The sequence below is a fragment of the Pipra filicauda genome, unplaced genomic scaffold, assembly GCF_003945595.2.
Source record: "Pipra filicauda isolate LSUMZ 115617 unplaced genomic scaffold, ASM394559v2 scaffold86_size2582843_pilon, whole genome shotgun sequence".
NCBI classification, from domain to species: Eukaryota; Metazoa; Chordata; class Aves; order Passeriformes; family Pipridae; genus Pipra; species Pipra filicauda.
In genome coordinates, this window is record NW_024105053.1 from 1,351,614 (window position 1) to 1,370,525 (window position 18,912).

The window sequence follows — 18,912 nt, forward strand, 5'->3', positions numbered from 1 at the left end:
ATACCCCACCACGTTTAACTACTTGCTCTTTGTCATTCCATCCAAACACACTATTCTGTGAAGAAAGAACTTAGATGAACTTCAGTGGGCAACTTATCTGCCAGAGCAACAAAAACTGTTTAATTAATTAAATTATTAGCTTTGAAATTACTAACTTCATCATATTATTTCTGACAGAAATCTCTCCATAAACAATTTGAAATAAAGTAGAATATTTTCTAACTAACATTAAGAATATACTGTGTCTCCTGGAGACCAGGTGGAAAGACATATTACTCAGTTACCACGGTATTCTTTTGTTTGGCTCCATTTCAGTAAAGCTAATGAGAGCAATAAAAATACCATGAAGTTATTTGGCAGCTAGACATTATGCCATTACAGAGGAACGGATTTAATTGAGGGCGATAAATGGTTTCTTTTTTATGTGCATATTTAAAATGGCATCAATAACATACAACTGAATATGGCAGAAATAATGTTTGCAGTTACTCAACCATGACAAAAGGTAAAGTGTAGTTTAAAGATGGAGCTCAATAAATGCTTTCTGCTTTAGAGAGGACAGAAATCTGGTTGACAGCGTGCGTGCTGGGAACACTGACTAGAAATGGACTAAACAGAATTTTCTCAAAATTCTGCCTCAGATCTAGATTGCTTCACAGAGACATTTTAAAAATAATGCAGTTGCTTAACACTTAAAGGGAAGCCTAGTTCTAAGAGAAAATGAAGGTATGGTTATGATCACTAAATAAAAATAACACTTTTTCTGGTTTCTACTACTTGACACTGCATCAAAACTTACAGTTCTATCCTACTAGCAAATTTTTTTCTGCTTTTGAGACTACCTTCATTAAGAAGTGACTTTATGAATTAGTGACACATCCTTACACAATATGACTGATATAAAATATGTTTTTTTTAAAGTTGCAATAGTGCCATAAGCATTGGCTTCATCATATCATGATTGGAAAGGATCATGATAGAATACACCCTAACCTTCTGCAATAACCAGGGCAATGACTTTCATCCAAGTATTTCCACATCAAATAATCATTATTCAAATAATATTTATTGTGATAGTCCTGAGAACAAAGAAAGAATCCCACTGCCTTAGGTACTGTACAAAGAAGAGTTTCTGCTCTTAAGATCCAAAAATGTAACTAGCCAATTAATAATACAGAATGGAAGACAGGGATCTAAAAAGCAGGTCAAAACTTGAACATTTTTTGTTTGAGACTAAAAATTATTTTCATTGTAAAATATTTTCAAAATATCCCATAAACTGGAAACTGCCTATGAAGGATCAGTTTTAGAAAATTAATTTCAGAATGCCACAAATTCTTTTTCAACCAAAACCAATGCACCCAAATTTTCAAAATTCCAAAATGAATAAGTATAACCAAATATCAACATAAAGCATTCTGTTTTGAAATTTACCATTAGAATATTTTATAAAACCTAATAAAATAATTGCAGTATTTTTTCAACTTCTTTTTTTTCCAGTGAAATCATGCTGTGATGAAAAATTTCTGATAATCTTTAATTATACACAAAATTTCAATGAGTAATGCAATGGCATGAAACTCTTGCTATTTTGACAATTCTGAGGGAAGATGGTGATGTAGAGGTGAGGAGGTTTATTGCAGAGAGACTAAAATTATGAACACTTTAGAGGGAGCAAAGGAACAGGACTTTGAAACTAGTAAAGGGAACACAATAATGGAGAAGAGTGTGAGAGGTTAGAGGGAACAAGACAATGAGGAAGGACACAGAAGGGGGAAAGAGCAAATAATCTGTTTGCACCAGGCAGTAAAGGATCGGCTGAACTTGTCATTTTGATTGTACTCCATTATTCCACTTGAGTTGCAAAGCTCCACCCACTGGATGCCACCCCCAGACAGACTTTTCTTGGTGAACTCAGGTGATAGGGTTGAGTGGAGGAGCAGCATCACCTGGATCCTAGTGCCTGCAAGCATCAGTAGAGTAATGCTGAAGGAGGATGTGACCTTAGCTCCAGAGCAGTTTCTTTAGTCTCTCTCACTGAGACAGCCCATTTTGGCTGAGTCTGAGTCTGGAGTCTCTACGCAAAGCTTTATGACTGTGGAAAGACTCTAAGGGAAAGAACCTGGCTGCAGGGGAGCAAATGTTCTTCTTCAATTACAAATATGCTCAGTCATTAACAATATCAGTGGGAGCAGAGAATAATAACTGTTTTTCTGTTTCAGTGTTCTCTTTTTCAGGAGGTCCTCAGTATGAGGTTGTAAAAGAAGGTGTTTCTTTGTCTGTTTCCAAGTACATATTGAACATTTACACTTGAATTGTTTAAGTGACTGTAGAGTCATTCTGTAAAAGAACACAATTACCAAAAATTACCACTCCAATCAAACTGATAAAAACACTCAACGTCCTATTATTTTTCAAACATATTCCCCAAGCTTCAAACTTGTTGATAAAAGAGCTTTGTGGTTGCATGCTAAAGGCCACCACTAATGCCATGTACAGATAAGTGTCACACTGGTTAGCTAAAGGAATGAAACAATGCTATCCTGATAATCTAAAACTAATTATTTGAGAGAAATTGCTGACAATAATGGGAGTACCACAATATTGAACATTCAGCCTTCAGTTTATTGAGCTAAAAATAATTAATCTTTTGACACTTTTAAAGCATTATACCCCCTTTAATACTGGAATATGTGGATATGCAGAGAAGTATCTGTATTATGCCTAGCTCAAATCTTGGTGGCATTTTGTGGATCTCCTCCAGTACCTAACTCCTTGAGTAGCCTCATGTTTAACACATAATGGATTATTCTCTATAGGAGTTTGGTTAGTTGGCATTAATCCCTAATGTCAGTGGAAAACACAGTTTCCTCGTGAGAAGTCTTATTACAGAAAGTTAAATGTGCAAACTTATGTATCAATACTGTTCTATCACAACCCTGTTAAGTTCTACATAGATGGTCATCTTCCAGGAAAAAAAAAATAAATTAGTTTTGCAGTGGAAGAAAACTGAAACTCCTGAAATGCAGTTCCCTGCATTCTGAGGGAACTGAATTCACCCTTTGATCAGGAGTACAAATTTCCTGTCTGAGTTCTTCACGATGAATATATAAACTGAATGAAGTAGAGCACTAACCTGATCTACTCCCCATCTTCATCCCAGGCTGCTACTCCTTGGAGATTGTCAGCCACAGTGAATTGTGGTTTGGATTTTTCTTTTCTTTTCTTTTGCAGTTTAAGGAAATGACCCTGAGGTTGCAGACTGTAAGATTTTTATGTGCTTGTTTACAGAATAAAGACTAACACTGCAATCTCTGGAGGTTAAAGGTAAATTTATTAATGTATTCATTCATTAACCCATTCATTCATTAACTCATTCGCTCAGCTCCTTACAAACTGCAGTGACAACACTGTGTCTCCTACTGCTGAATGTGTTTCTGACAGGTAATAATTGCATCCCTGACAGTAAATAAGCATCTGCCAGGAATCTATTTGAAGAAATTAATTTTTCAAAGAAAAAGAAAGCTTTATAGTGCAGCAAAGACAAACAAACAGCTTCACAAACAGATCAACTAAATATGGGGTATTAGGTTTCAGATTATGGGTAGTGTTTAGATTTAGCAAACATAAAGGGAGAGGACATAAGAACACCTCTCCCTTACCTCTTCTGTAACACCAAATTTGAAGTAAGATTTAACATGAATATTTCAGTTTGCCCTACTCCTCTGTGGAGTTGGCACACTTCTTGGTTACATAATGAAGAAATAGCTACTTAACAGAATTTGGAGAAGAAAACATTTTGAAGATTAAAAAATATATTCTGTACTAGAGAAAAATCTACTTCAACGCTTTTCTTCAGTACATTCTGCTATTTGGTGAAAAAAAGAATCAAAATGAAATGAAGGAGTTTTGGTTACAGTATGTATCAATACATCAGGCTACACCTCTGTTTTCAGCAAATGTTCTTGATTTACTGTATATTGTACAGCTTCACTGGCTGTGAAATTTCTCCTTCTTTGCACTCAATATCAGATTGGACCTACAGTCTGTACAGTAATTACTAAGTTTTATAGACCTTATTATACTTGGTAATGACTTAACCTTGGAACACTGGTATCAACACCAGTCCTCTGCCTTTGAAATGACATGCTTCTTCAAGATTATAAAATACATTCAATTTAGGGGAAGGTGTGAAGGTGAGAGCTACTCACAAGCAAACCCACCTGATTTTCACCTAAAAGAAACTGACAAAAATTCAAAAGTTTCAATAAGTGCAGGTAGACAAAGATGAATTTTTTTTATGCCCAAGCATCTGAAATGTCAGACCTGCATCTTTTAATCAGACAAAGGCTACCTTACAAAAATATAAACCTCCCCAATTCAAAGTTATTAAATCTGAAATAACAATGACATTTATTTTAGAAATATTTAATATTTACAAGGAATGAAAGAAAAGGCATAAGCATCAAGAACAGCTTGCCCTCTGTGGGGTGGATTTCACGAGACATTGCAGCAAACTAGGAAATTTTAACAAAAGCTGAAATAATTCTAAGCATGGTAATTTAGATCACTAGAAATCAACTATCAGCCTCTATAATTAACATCAACCCATTTTGTTTCATATACCAGTACATTCAACTTCAATTTGTAGTTTTTTTCTAGGCACCTAGTTACCCAAGTATATTTCACACAGTAGAAACATTCATTTTGTGTGTAATCCACTATATTTCTTCCACAACTCCTGAAATAAAAACCTTATGCTGACATTTATGAAATGGCAGGAGGAAAAAATGCTGTAACTGTGGGTATTACTTTAGGTAATAACAACAAGGCTCTTAAATCCTTGCTTGCATAAAGGCTGACCTTTTCAGCTGATAGAAAAGTAATTTCTATTGAAACCTGGATCCATACTTCAGTCATTACTGTTACCTGCATCTTTTCAAGTTGCATTTTCAGCAATGCCTTTTATGTTCATATGTTTGAATTTTCTTGGCCCTAGGTCACAGCACATTTTATATAATTTAAAGGGAAAAATCAATGAAGAATAACACAACCATGTTTTAAACTCATCTTTTAATTTAATCATTGAGTTGCTCCACTGATAGTATGTTGAATATATGACTGGACATTGTTAAAGATGCCAGCACCAGCCTTCCAAATGCAATTCAGATTGTTTTTTTATTTTAACTGGCCGTGGTAGAAATGTTGAGCCTAAACAGTTCAGATCTCTGTCTCCCTTAAGGTCTCCTTCCACTTGAAATTTGTGCATCCTGCAGATGGTTACACCTCTGACAAAGCTGCCAAGACACCAGTCCTGTGTGACCCTCATCAGCACACAGAACAAAGCAGATGTAAAGCAGCTCAGAATTATTAAGGTTGGAAAAGACCTTTGACCGATTACCACCTTGTCAACTAGACCATGTAAGTGCCACTTTTCTTGAACACCTCCAGGATGGTGACTCCAACACCTCCCTGGGCAGCCCATTCCAGTGTATGACAACCCTTCCCATGAAGAAATTCTTCCTGATGTCCAACCTAAACCTCCCCTGGAACAGCTCAAGGCCATGTCCTCTCATCCAGTCAGTGGCTTCCTGGGAGAAGAGGCCAACCCTCACCAGGGTACAACCTCCTTTCAGGTAGTTGTAGAGAGTGATGAGGTCCCTCCTGAGCTTCGTTTTTTTCCAGGCTAAACACCCCCAGTTCCCTCTGTCACTCCTCACCAGACTTAGTCTCTAGACCCTTCCCCAGTTCCATTGCTCTACTCTGGACTCAACACAGAAAATATTAAGGCTCTAAGAACCAGGCAGGAAAGTGATTAGGAGAGGCAACTTTCCTTCTGCTTCACAGAGTTTTGTCCCAGATGCAGCTCAGAGAGAGTAGGGGACTCAGCTTGCAAAGCTGGTGTCTGGATGAAGAACAGGTTTTGAGGGTTGGCTCAAAGTGGTCTTTCATAACAGCACCAACAGCCACAGTACTTTAAGAGGGAGAATCAATCGCAGACAGTTTGGATGGGTAGCTGAAGCATTTTGAAATCTTTAGATGTAAACATACATCTGTAAGTGCAGTCAGAATGATGCGTTATCCGCTACAGATAAGAGAGAGGTCCCAGTTGTTGGAAGGTTAAATAAAACCAGCAACATTTAGCCACTGCTCACAGTCCATTTAGTCTTCAATATGGAAACCAAATCAAGGGGACAGTGCTTTCAATAGAGATTTCTGGAACACTCCTCCTCCAGTGGTGCAAAAGAACAGTGGTTCTGCAAATTGTTGATGCACATTGCATTTCAAAGCCTGCTCCACTATTTCAGTTTCCCATTTTAACTGATCTGCTCTTTAAACAAAATTCATTCTTTGAAGGTGAAGCTGGTACTTGAAAACACTGATGTATGCATAGAAGAATACGAAAGGAAAAGGTCATGGACTGTTTTTTAGGTCTCAGAACCTCTGACTTAAGCAAGAGTCCTTAATTTTTATACCTGTGTATGCCTAGAAGAGTTTCATAACTGTGTATCCAACAGTATAGACAAACAGTTAATCTCCAAGCCAAAAAGTGCACAGTAACGACCACTTTGCTCTACTATGACCCTTTATTCTTAACTTATTTACTTGTCAGCTTAAGCTTACTCCATTTAATTTTAACATTCAACCTTCAATCATCTTGTCCTTCAAGTAGTTTAGAACACTCAAAGATTTAAACAAATGCTGTTATTCCTTTTACAGGATCACATGCTGAGCAGATGTATTTGTAAAACTAGATATACATGCACATTTTCTTTGAATATAATGTTAAGGCTCTGTTCCATGTCAATGATGTGATCATGGGACAAATGCAAATGAAAAAGGAAAGCAGTTTTAAGATCCTTTATGTGGCAAAGGCAAGACTCTTCATCTCAGGAAAAGGCTATTGAGATCACTGGCATTTCATCTGTTATCCTATTTTCTTCCAGTGATGGATTTTCATATTACTACTACATTTTCTTTACATGCTCCACATCTGATAATTCCACCTGCTAAAACTCACTCCCTCTTATGAGAATTTCACAGCCTATACGGGTGCATTTTTTGGTGGAGCAGCTATAGGAAACATATGTTTGTGCTTCTCAAGGCATGTTTGTACTTTAAAAGCCTCAGAAACCAAGCATATGGGCTCAGTCCACTACTGTTCTCCCTGTATGGGTGCTTTTACTCCTTTGAGAGTTCCATTGATCTCAACTTACTTTTTGAGATTTCTCAGTCTTTGGGATTAATGCAATGGGACTGACACACTTTAAATGGCTTTTCTTTAAACCCAAGTATCATAGCAGGTGAAGACTTTTTAAAATACAATACCTACAAAGTATGATTAACTACATGTAAAATACACAGCACTAATTGGAGTCTCAAAACAGTATCACAGCAAATGAATGTGAATTATTGAAAAAATTTAAGAAGTGACTCCTGATTTGACACAAGTTTTGCTCAAATTATTCAGGAATCAAGCATTTTCCTGCAGATATCTGAAAGCCTAGTAGGAGTTTGCAAGGTCAGTTTTGTTATGGAGTTAAAATCATTAGTATGCACTCTGATATGAAATCAATTTTATATCACTGAATTCACATATTTTCTCCATTTAGTGACTTAAATACTTATATACAATCAACCCATTACTAGAAACTAAAAGGGATAGGAAATAGTTTGTGCTTCTGGTACTACGACAAAGCAAATACTCCAGATTTTGAGGTAAATCCATCAACTGGATATGTAAACAAGCTGCAGAACACACCGCTAGTACCAATAATATCAATAATTATATTAAAAAACAATGCAGAAATACAAGGAGCAAATGTTAAAATCAGACATTTCTGCAGGTTGTCTGCAAGTGAAATTGGTTGCAACCTTCATTGGTTCAAAAGCTTTGAAACTAGGGTCTCAGTTTAGATATTATTAGTATTTTCCATGTAGAAGTACAAGTTCTGGAGCAGAAATCTGTGCATAAGAGCAGGAAAAAAAAAATCAAGGGCAGAGAATCATGGAGGACACCAAGTCTTCCAGGTACCCTCCAAGTGTTTGGGAAGACAGAAGTGAGCAACAGAAAGCACATGTATGTTCTGATGAACTCAGCTCCAGAGATCTCTTTCCATCTCTTCCAGTAGTTTAGTCTCTGACATCTTGGATGTCTCTTGTCCACCTGCAAAATGGGTGGACATCTCACTGAGATCTTTTTAACTACACTTATAATTTCCATGTTGATTGAAATTGATGTTTCCAAGATACTTTGCGCACTTTAGATTGAAGGGATTATTCATGAGATGAATTATTGGTAGTAGTGATTTTGCTGCAAATAATAAAAAAAAAAATAAAAATCCAAGTGCCAAGAAATGTTAGTACACATTTCAAAGAATCACAGAATGGATGAAGTTAGAAGACCTTTGGAGACTGTCTAGTCCCACCCCACTGCTCAAAGCAGGGTCAGCTAGAGCAGGTTGCCCAGGGTGATGTCCAGTTGGGTTTTGAAAATCTCCAAAGACAGAAATTCCACAACCTCTCCAGACAGCCCTTTCCACTGTCTGACTGCCCTCACAGTAAACAATTTTTTCTTATGTTCAAGTGAATTTTCTTATACTTCAGTTTGTGCTCACTGTTTCTCGTCCTTTTTCTGGATGCCACTGAAAAAAGCCTGGCTCAGTCTACTTTACTTCCCCCAGAAGATAATTCACCCACTGATGAAATTCCCCCAAGCCATCTCTTTTCCGGGTAGAACAGTTTCATCTCTCCATAGGAGAGATGCTCCAGTACCTTTATTACCATAGTGATCCTTTGCTGGACTTACTGTGCTATGCCCATAGTTTTTTTTTACCAGGAAGTCCCAGATAGAACTCCAGGTGCTTCAAAAGACTATCTAACCCTTCAGGACAACACCTGGAATACAAAGCTAAAATATACAACTAAGTGAGAAAGGGAGAGATAATGAGGCCAGCTCTGAGAAGAATTTTGCTTTAGAACTCCACCATGCTCATTTTCCACTGGTGTATTTGTATAAGAACTAGCACCAAGGTTCAGGAAACTCTAGTTCTAATCCTCAATATCTTTCTATTTTCCTTTATATGATATTTTTCCATTAGTCAAAATCTGATTCCTTTTTTAGAGAAACTGTGCTCATAACAAAAGCAACAGCCAATGACTGAATTCCTTTACAAACCACTTTATTTTTGACTTTACAGCCAAACCATTAAATAAGTCATATAAATTCTCAACCTGGGAACAAACTGTCACTCTTCAGAAAGTTCATCTGTTTGTATTTGGCTAACTCCATGGAAAAATAAAAGCTTTGTCATTTCTTGGTATCTTTTTCTCTCCCTCAATTATCATTCAGGCTGGTAACCCCAATATGATGCCTGGCATTTCTATTTGACCATTTTCAGTGATTGTAATGAAATTACATCCCAGAACATTTTAATGATTACCACTTTATAAAAGCCTTAGACTGATAGCACAATTCTTACTGCTGGGGAACATGAGTATTTGTTCTTTATAGCATCTACAAAATATGCAGATATGTTTTTCCTGCAGCTTTACTTACCCAATTATGTTTGACACTAAAACCCAGCAAAGCCTCCTACTTACATGATGACAGCAGTACTAGGTTATGAAGTCTGGGTGGAGCACCTAACTGTGGTGGTCTGGCCCTGGCTGCATGCCAGGTACCCACCAAAGCTGCTCTGTCACTCCCCTCTCTCCTCAGCTGGATACGGCAGAGAAAATACAATGAAAGCCTCGTGGGTCACGATAAGGACAAGGAGAGATCACTCACCAATTACTGCCATGGGCAAAACAGACTCGACTTGGGGAAACTAGTTTAATACATTACCAATCAAATCAGAGTAGGATAAGGAGAAATAAAAAGTAAATCTTAAAACACCTTCCCCCCCACCCCTCCTTCTTCCAAGGCTCAGCTTCATTCCCAATTTCTCTATTTTTTTTCCTCCCCAAGCAGAACAGGGGGACAGGGAATTGTGCTTGTGGTTGGTCAGCTTATGACATGTTGCCTCTGCCACTCCTTCCTCCTCACAGGAAGGACTCATCACACTCTTCCCCTGCTCCAGTGTGTGCTCCTCTCTCTGTGGGACACAGGTCCTGCCAGGAACCTGCCCCAGCACAGGCTTCCCATGGGGCCACAGCCTCCTTTGGGCACATTCACCTGCTCCAGAGTGGAGTCCTCCAGGAGCTGCAGGTGGATCTCTGGTCACCTGTAGACCTCTGTGGGCTGCAAGGGCACAGCTGCCTCACCATGCTCTGCACCACGGGCTGCAGGGTAATCTCAGCTCTGGCGCCTGGAGCACCTCCTCCCCCTTCCCCGTCACTGACCTTGGTGCCTGCAGAGCTGTTCCTCTCACACATTCTCACTCCTCTCTTCCAGTTGTGGTTTTGCAGCAATTTTTATCCCAAAGGCTCTGCCACCGTTGCTGGTGGGCTCAGCCTTGTCCAGCGGTGGGTCCGTCTTGGATCCATCTGGCATTGGCTCTGTTGGACATGGGGGAAGTTTCTGGCAACTGCTCACAGAAGCCACTCCTGTAGTCCCCTGCTACCAAAACCTTGCCAAGCAAACCCACTACACTGACTAAGGACATTGTGAATTGAGGAGATGGGCGCTGTGCCAGCTCTACTACGGCAGCACAGAGGAAGAAAACACTCATCCTGGTTTTTGTAATGATTAACGTACCATTCTTCTTCTCAAGCCAGGAGATGAGGTTTGAATCACAGATAGCTGGAACGAAACAAAATTGTTTTCAAATAGCTCCATTCTACACAGTGGTATTGACCTATGCTGATGGTGTCAGAGTGTGATGAGTAGCTTTGGACACTGCTTATCCCTTACACCCTCAGCTACATCAAACATTTCTTGGCCATTGCTAACACTTTGTGCCCTTGAATATAGTAAGTCTGTAATTTTGTGAGAACAAAAGCTCTTTCAGGAACAGTTTTGCAATACTGACTCAACAGAAGTTAAGCTCTAAAACGTGGCAATAACACATGATTAAAGCTGAGACCAGCCTGGAAAAAAACCATGTTTTTCCATGCAGTGGATCTAAAAAAGCCTGATTTTCTAAGAAATTGTTTCACCTTGCCACTTCAATACCAGCTTCCTTCTTCTTGACATCCTCTATTATACTGAAAGGCCATGTCTGGGTTGGAGATAAACTTATGCAAATGGGTGGCTTCTACACAAGTCAGCTTGAATGGCCATTGTGCATATGCTGACAGTCTAATGGGCTTTTGCCAAAAGGAAACCCATGTTAAACAAATTCTGCACAATCTTCCTTTCACAAGAGCAGAAAATACTAACTGGAGTATCTCTTTTCCATACATTTGAAAATTTTTAGAAAAAAAATTATGTTTCTATTAACTCTGGGAATGTTATCTTCTTCTAAATATGATTTATATTGGGTAACAGTATAATGCAATATTTGAAGGAATGAGCCTATAAATTGTGAGATCAATTAGCTTTGCTTCCTTAGTAAACCAAGAGCAGTCTCAAATTTCAAAATCTCTAATCATTATATTTTAATTTTTTTTTTCTAGTGAGTCTGTAACACTGTTTCTATTCACTCTGAGCATGCAGTGCACTTTTTATGGGTTGCCACCTGAGCAAAGAGGGTATAGGCTTTTAAAAACTGTGTGGACTAAAAATTATTGTCTCACTTGGACAAAAATGGACCTGTTTGGCCCTTTGCCTAAAAAACAGGAAGCATAAATTAAATTACCATCTCATCCTGGGGAAATCAGTCCCAAATCTCTTATTTCTTATGGCAAAGAGTAATTTGGGCTAGACTTGTTCTCTACTCCTCTTGTTTCCATTCTGGCTAAGAACACAAGAGTTAAAGTGACAGAAAAAACATAACCAGGACAGAATCCAACTATAGCTTAGTCTTTAAGGTACTTGGATGGGAAGGAATGAGATTTGTTTGCTCCTTGCCCATTTTCTGTTTATTTTAAGGTGACTGTTTAATGTAAAATACATGATGAGATCTGGTAGGCATGAAACACAATATTTTAGAATAGCATTGCAAAGGAGTGTGCAAGATAGCCTGGACCTGAATTCGGATGTGACAAGCGATTTGCAGCTTAACTGGCAGGGTGGTTCAGACTGCTACAGCAGTTAAAGAAGAAGAGGAAAAACAAAGAGGACAAACAAAGAGGTTTGTGTGATTGATTAGGAGCTCTCTTTGATCCCTGCCTATCTTGTTTTGCTGGTGACAAATCCACAAAGAAATGTTAGAGAGACAGGTCAGTATTTTTCTTTGGAAAAAAGTCCAAAGGAAAGGTTTGTAGATGTAGACTCAAGGGTAATCACTACAGAGAAGACAGATGGAGTTGTCTGTTCAGATAAGATGCAGAATAAGATGTGAAGGGATCAATAGCGGACCCCTGCAGAGAAAGAATAGAGACTACTATGTGCTGTAGTAGTCAGGAGAATTGTGGAAGACAAAGATAAAAGGAAAACTGTCTCCTGTCATGTGTGTGTCTGTACATGTGTGCATGCAGAAGGGAGTGGAGGCTGAGAAAGAAGAGAAGATTTCTGTAGGGGAAAGGGGACAAAACAGCTTATTTTTTAGAGAGAAATCAAATAGTTGGCAATTAATTGATATTTCACAAGCTATGTATTAAATATTGAAAGTTTGCATATGAACTGGTGCAGTCACCATCCTTGAAGACTGAAATTAGCCAACTATTTCTGTTTGTCGAATTAGACATGCAGAAGCATGTATTTGTTTAACTTTCCTTTCAAAAGAAATGTTCTAAAAATATCCTCTAAAAATGTTCTTGAAGAACAAATCAATAGTATTTGCCTGAACACAAGTAAGAAAGCAAAAAAAGGTAGGTGACCTTAACTTTAGACTTACAATAGGTCTTTAAGACAGGAAAGTGGAAAACCAAGTACATATTCGTTTAGAACTCCATGAAATGCTGTGAACATTTGGAACTACCAAATATTTGAGTAAACAAACCCACAAGATTAGGAAGCACAATATCCATATATTCTCCTGCATGTGTTAAGTTACACTGAGTTAGATGTGTCAGGTAAATCTTATTGCCAAGACTAAAAAGACCAGTTAAGTACAAGCTACTGAACTGTTACTTTTTACTGGGGGCACTGCTAATGAAGGATTCAAAAGGCATAGGTAACTGTGTGGGACATGGAATAATTCAGTGCAGGAAATGCTGCACACTGAAAAAGACTGTGTCTGAATGGAAGCAGATTGTAAAAACATGCACTAAAAATGGAAAACAAAAGCAGTAGAAAGACAGAGCAGGGTCACCTGAATTTCATGGGGCCTATTAAGGTTAAGTAGAACAGGACAGAACCACAGAATGAAAGAATAATTCATGCTGGAGTCAAATAATCCATTCTCTGCTGAAGGCAGTTACCCATGAGATCAGACAGTATTGCTCTGGGTTTATCTATTCACAGCTGGAAAATCTCAAACTACAAATAGTACCTGATATTCAGTTAGAACCTCCCTTGTTTCAACATGTCCTCCTGCCATGCACTGCAGCAGGAACCTGCCCTCATCCTCCCAGTAACTTCCCTGCAGGTAGTGGAAGACTGCCATCAGGAAAATGCAGGCCCACATTTTCCCTTCTGTTTATGGCTCTACCATCCTGTTGTCACTCTCTGGTTATAATCCAAACCCTTTACTCTCTTGAAACACTTATCTGAATTTTAGGCTGTCCTTCTGATGTATAACTGCATATTAATTCTATGATGTTTGGGGCCCTTCCTGCCTCTTGAAAGCAGATGAAAACAGTGTGAAACAAAGCTTGCAGTTCCTTCTGTCAAATTGGCTAAGTCTTAAAAGAAAGCGCTTGACCTGCATGAAAAAAGATATGTCAGTACCCTCTTAATATGAATATCTATATTTCTACAAAAGAAAACAAAATCGAAATAGATCATGAAAATGAACCTTAACGAGCTACTGCTGTTTCTTCAAAGTAACTTGGAACGAAAATTCTGATTATTTTTTTCTGTAATGTTTTATAAAATAAGAGAAACTTCATCAGCTCCCATAGAACTGCCAGCTGGGACAGCAAATAGACCTTAAAGCCCACTAAAATACTAAAAGTAGATATATGTGAGATAACTACCAATTCGTATTTTGACATTTAACTATTAGCCTTGTTACACTGTGCATTTTCACCTCCCTCTCTTCACATCATATTTGTATGGATGCAGTTAGAAATCCACTCTGTTGCAAATAAACTAGGGTGGTCTCACTAGGGAGGGTAAACAGTGCCAGGGGTTCAGCAAAGAATGTGAACCAGCCTGTAGGCTCTCACATGCCCAGGACAAATGGCTGATAATGAAAATCAGCCTTTAAATTTGGGATTCTAGTATAGACTCAGAAAAGGACTGTACATTTTGACTGGTGTAATATTATCAGCCTTCCCTAGCCAGTTTGGGATGAACATTCCAACAACTGCACAGGAACAAGCAGCACAAAAAAAAAAAAAAAAGCCAACTCACTGCTAAAACAAAACCTATTCAAACTTTGTGTGCAAAAGAAATAGTTCAAGAACATTTCATGCTTGGGGATAAAGTAATTCTGAAATTGGCAAGATTAGAAAGAGCTTAGCTTGGTACAGCTGCCTACTTTCCAGATGAAAAAGATTGGCATAGGTGGGAATTAATTTTTCACTGTCATTTTCATAAGAGCTCCATGTTCCCAGCTCTAGTGTGTTCCTTTTAATGTTGCCATTTCCTACTAGAGGACATGCCACACGGCCTACTGGCCTATTAGAGAAAAGTCATTTGCCTGTTAAATAAGACCACTAGATTACAAATGTCTATGTTTACAACCTTTGAAATGAATGCAGTTATATCAACAACGAATTATCAGTTAACTTTTTTTAGTCCCCAGGATCCTAAGGCTAGAGACACCCACCCATGGCCCTGAGAGCACATAAATGATTCTCTACTATGGCAAGAGACTGGTGCTACTTCCTAAAGGATGTAGCACATAAAGTTTGATGTGTGGAGAAAAGACAAAATCTTGCCTTTACTCAGCAACAGAAAATACAGTAAGGTTTTGAAATTCTCATAGTGCTTTTCCACCTTTTTTTTTCTTTTTGTTTTTGCTTATGTGGTATAAGCCTTGCATCAGCAAGTTTTGCTGATGTTGTTATTGCACTTGCATGGGGAGTACAGTATCCTTTTTCTCATACATTTGCATGTAAGTATCTTGTGAATACTTGAGAAAAACTAAACAAGTTGCACTCTAACTCAGAATGTATTCTTGATCACACAGAATGTAAGATCTTAGTTTTAAATAAAACCAGGCTGTTTATGCGGAATAACTCCAGTAATGGGCTTAGACATTTTCTAATATGATAATGTAGCAGGGCTCCAGTAGTACCTTCAGTTATTAAACTGATGAAGATAAAACCAATATTAATCTCCCTATTTTTGGGCATAAACTGAAATGAAAACTCAAATCCAGGTTCTTAATCTCTCTCCAGTGTCACAACAGATAAACCATTGAGATCCCTTGTGATTCCTCTCTTGACACGTCTCCCTGCCCCATTTTTGAATGTCAGTACCTACGTGCTTGTTCTTTCCATTCTCTGATTGTATTTGTCTACTCTACATTTTCTGAAAAGACACTTGTAGCATCAGCTGGTATAATTTTTCAGATGCTTCCCCTTATTCAGATAAATAAGGGACTATTGATAAGTGTAGAAATTGTACATCTCTTATAGTAAACAGTTAATTTCAACTCCATGGAGGTAATTCCAATAATAATAAAAAAAAAAAGTCAGGACAACTTACAATTTTGCCTGCCAAATTTCCTAAAAATTTCATAATTTCTCTCACATCTCATGAACTGTAGAGAAATTACTATTATTTCCACATTCTGTGATGACACAGTGAGTGAAATACATTTAATACAGCTGAAAATAAAACTTGGAAGGTTATTTCACCATTAGAGATTGTATGACAAATACTGTATGTTGCTTCTTTCATTAAAAAAAAAAAAGAAAGATGAAGTAAAAGCATCACCTTTCCTTTAAAAAACATTTCTGTTTTTAAGATGATATATACTTAGATTTTTTAAGGATTAAATGAACCAATGTTAACTATTTTTGCACAATGTAATATTCTTAAATGAGCTGTTGATAAAAATAATTTGTGTCACATTGCATTTTTACATGTTATTTTTCAAATTTCAGGTTAAGATACATTCCTATGGCTAATGCCTTACAAGCTAAGAAGGATCAAGCAGAAAATCACAAATTAAGAAGGGGTTTGGAAGAACTTCTAAAAGAAATAACTGTCAATAAAAGTATTCCTGAAAGCCAACAACAGCGACACTCAGTCTTTCATAAAAACTTCTATGAAAGAAATAAACTCGAATATCACGAAACACAGACAGTGTCTGTCTGTCCAAGCCAGATGAAGTATTAACTTGTCACTCAAATGTTTCTTATACTGAGGAAAGAAGAAAGAAAGACAAAATTTGTGCTGATGTAAATGGATTTGATGGAAATGGGCACAGAACAACAAACTTGACACAGGACAGCACAAAAGAGTGGAGCAACAGGTTAGGGAGGGATTGTGTGAGTAACTGCAGTGGGACTGTAGAGTACTCAAGGGTGAGGACAAGCTGCTTAAATTCTCCTTAAGGAAATAAAAGGCCTGCGTGGACTGACTCGAGGAGAAGTGGGTGAAGCAGGAAAAGATTAGTTTAAGCAGATTCTGTGCAGGAGCTGCTTTTCAGTAGCTGGATTTATCTATAAGGAAAAGGAGTCTTTATATTTTGAACAATTACTGTACGTATAAAATACAAAATTCCACATGTCACTTTTGCTGCTAGAAACGAGGCACTGCTGAATTTGAAACTTTACCAGTTTTATGCTTTGCTGTATACACATGTCCAAGATAAAAGTAAGCACCACTTACTTAAACCATAAGCTAACTACTGATCACATACGTGGTTGTTAATGATTTACACATCCAGGAACAGAAGCCCTATCTGTACACCACCACTATAAAGCAAATTTATGAGGTAACAAAGAAAGCATTTTCTTTCATTCTGTGATTCTAGAGAAGCATCAGAACCCTGCTCAGTCACAAAACATTCGTCTGTCTGCTCTCACCAATCCAAGCTCTTCTGTAGGAAAACAAGCACCTCTGCTCCATCACAGGATAATGAGAATCAACAAGGTAAGAACAAGGAGAAACCACCAGGTTGTCTTGGTTGTTCTAACACCCTATTGGTTAAAGAAGACTATGTAGACAAACACAATTCTGAAAGCAAAGCAGCAGATCAAATTAAGGAAGCTATGAGGAAAACCAGCAAGAAAATTACTTAGGAAAGACTTGTAGAAAGTAGATGTAGATAAAAAGTATACTTGGCACTGAGAACTGAGATTGATTGTATCCTAAAAGAGACACGAAAACATGAATCTCAGCAGCAGGGAATTCTGTGTTGTAAGTGCAAACTTCAGCCCTTCCCACAACAGTAATGAAGACTGCTGCCTAAAGCACAGAGTTGAAAAATGTTCTGTCAAAAAAATTAAATGTGTTAGAGGTAATTACTGTTGGGGACTTTTTTAAATTTTCAAAAGATTTCCTTTAAATGTTATGCTACAATCTATGACTTGGTCACAAATGCATTGATCCATTCAGCCTAATCTGTTTTCTCTCAACAAATCCCTGAAGACTATGCAGAGGAATACCGCTTTAGTGCAGGAACTCTTTCAGCTCTGAATCTAGATGTTTGCCAAACAGGTGAATGTGATACCACATAAAATACCTATGAACAAACAAGCATACTATAACATATTTCAGTTTCATTATCATGACACGCAAACCTTCACGCATTGTTTTTTTTCCTTTACAGACAGCTGGCATACAGAAAAGATGAGCAAAAAACATGAGCAAGCTGCTAAGAGAAAAAAGGTTACTTTAAAATAAAGGAGGAATTATTAGAGGCAAAATACACAATTCATTGGATGCCTTACCTTTCTAAAATCCTTGAAAAATATCAGTAACCTGCTAACCTTTTGTTTAAACAAAATTATAAGTAGGACATAACTAGGACTTATTGATATAGTATCATATGTATGTACTAATGGGTACATACATATGATATGTATGATTCTAGACATTCCAGGTCATTATTTAAAACATTATCCTCTTCTATTCTGCTTGATTACACTGATACTTAATAATGAGACTACCAGGAAAAAGATGGATCTGACCTAACATACTTATAATTAATATTGGTGTGATGCAAGATCAGGATAACTGATCTTAGATGAAGATGTATGTATGTATATACATACATTCATAGATATGCAATTGAGCTTCAATTAAAATACCAGCTACTTATATAATGATGAAACAAAGAGCTTTTGTTGCCTGATAAAGCGTATCTCACATGCTCTTGAAGAGGAAGAGATGTTAACTGGGTGTGGGCCTGGATGATAAATTTCAGTTTCCACTTGTCCAAAAGTTTTGTAGACTTTAGATCCCAAGTGTTGATTGTACTCCACTGTATTACAGGTTGTGCATGGCAGAGGAAGAGCTGCAGCAAAGGCGGGGGACAGAGACTCAGCAGATGGGTACAGGCACAGATCAAGTCCCTCCTGCCACTCCTGCTATTAATGCTGCCCAGAAGGAAGAGGTCTCCAGTGATGGGCTTGTGAGGCAGCTGGGGCTGCCCCAGGAAGAGCTCAAGGAGTCTGGTACATGAGGGAGAAGAATCATGCTCTATTATTGCTACACTTCGGCATAGGGTTGGACTTGATGACACTGGAGGTCTTGTCCATCCTCAGTGATTCTACGATTCTATGATTCAGGTCTCAAGGTTTGATCTGCAAACTTCAAGGGTATGTCTAGAAATTGCTTTAGGTCAGGAGCACTCCTAAATA

At 37.9% G+C, this 18,912-nt stretch overlaps 1 protein-coding gene across 10 annotated transcripts in view; it reads right to left on the reverse strand.

The window, feature by feature from the left end:
• Positions 1-18,912, reverse strand: part of PRLR (prolactin receptor) — a 156,126-nt gene that overhangs the window by 31,197 nt on the left and 106,017 nt on the right. The window contains exon 1 of one of the 10 annotated variants that reach the window (XM_039390788.1): positions 10,345-11,017. The exons of 8 other annotated variants lie outside the window; for them this stretch is intronic. The gene's annotated coding sequence lies outside the window, so the exon portion shown is untranslated. Of the gene's footprint in view, positions 1-1,949; positions 2,813-10,344; positions 11,018-18,912 lie in introns of those variants that run through there. One more of the 10 variants, XM_039390787.1, reaches the window with a different exon arrangement.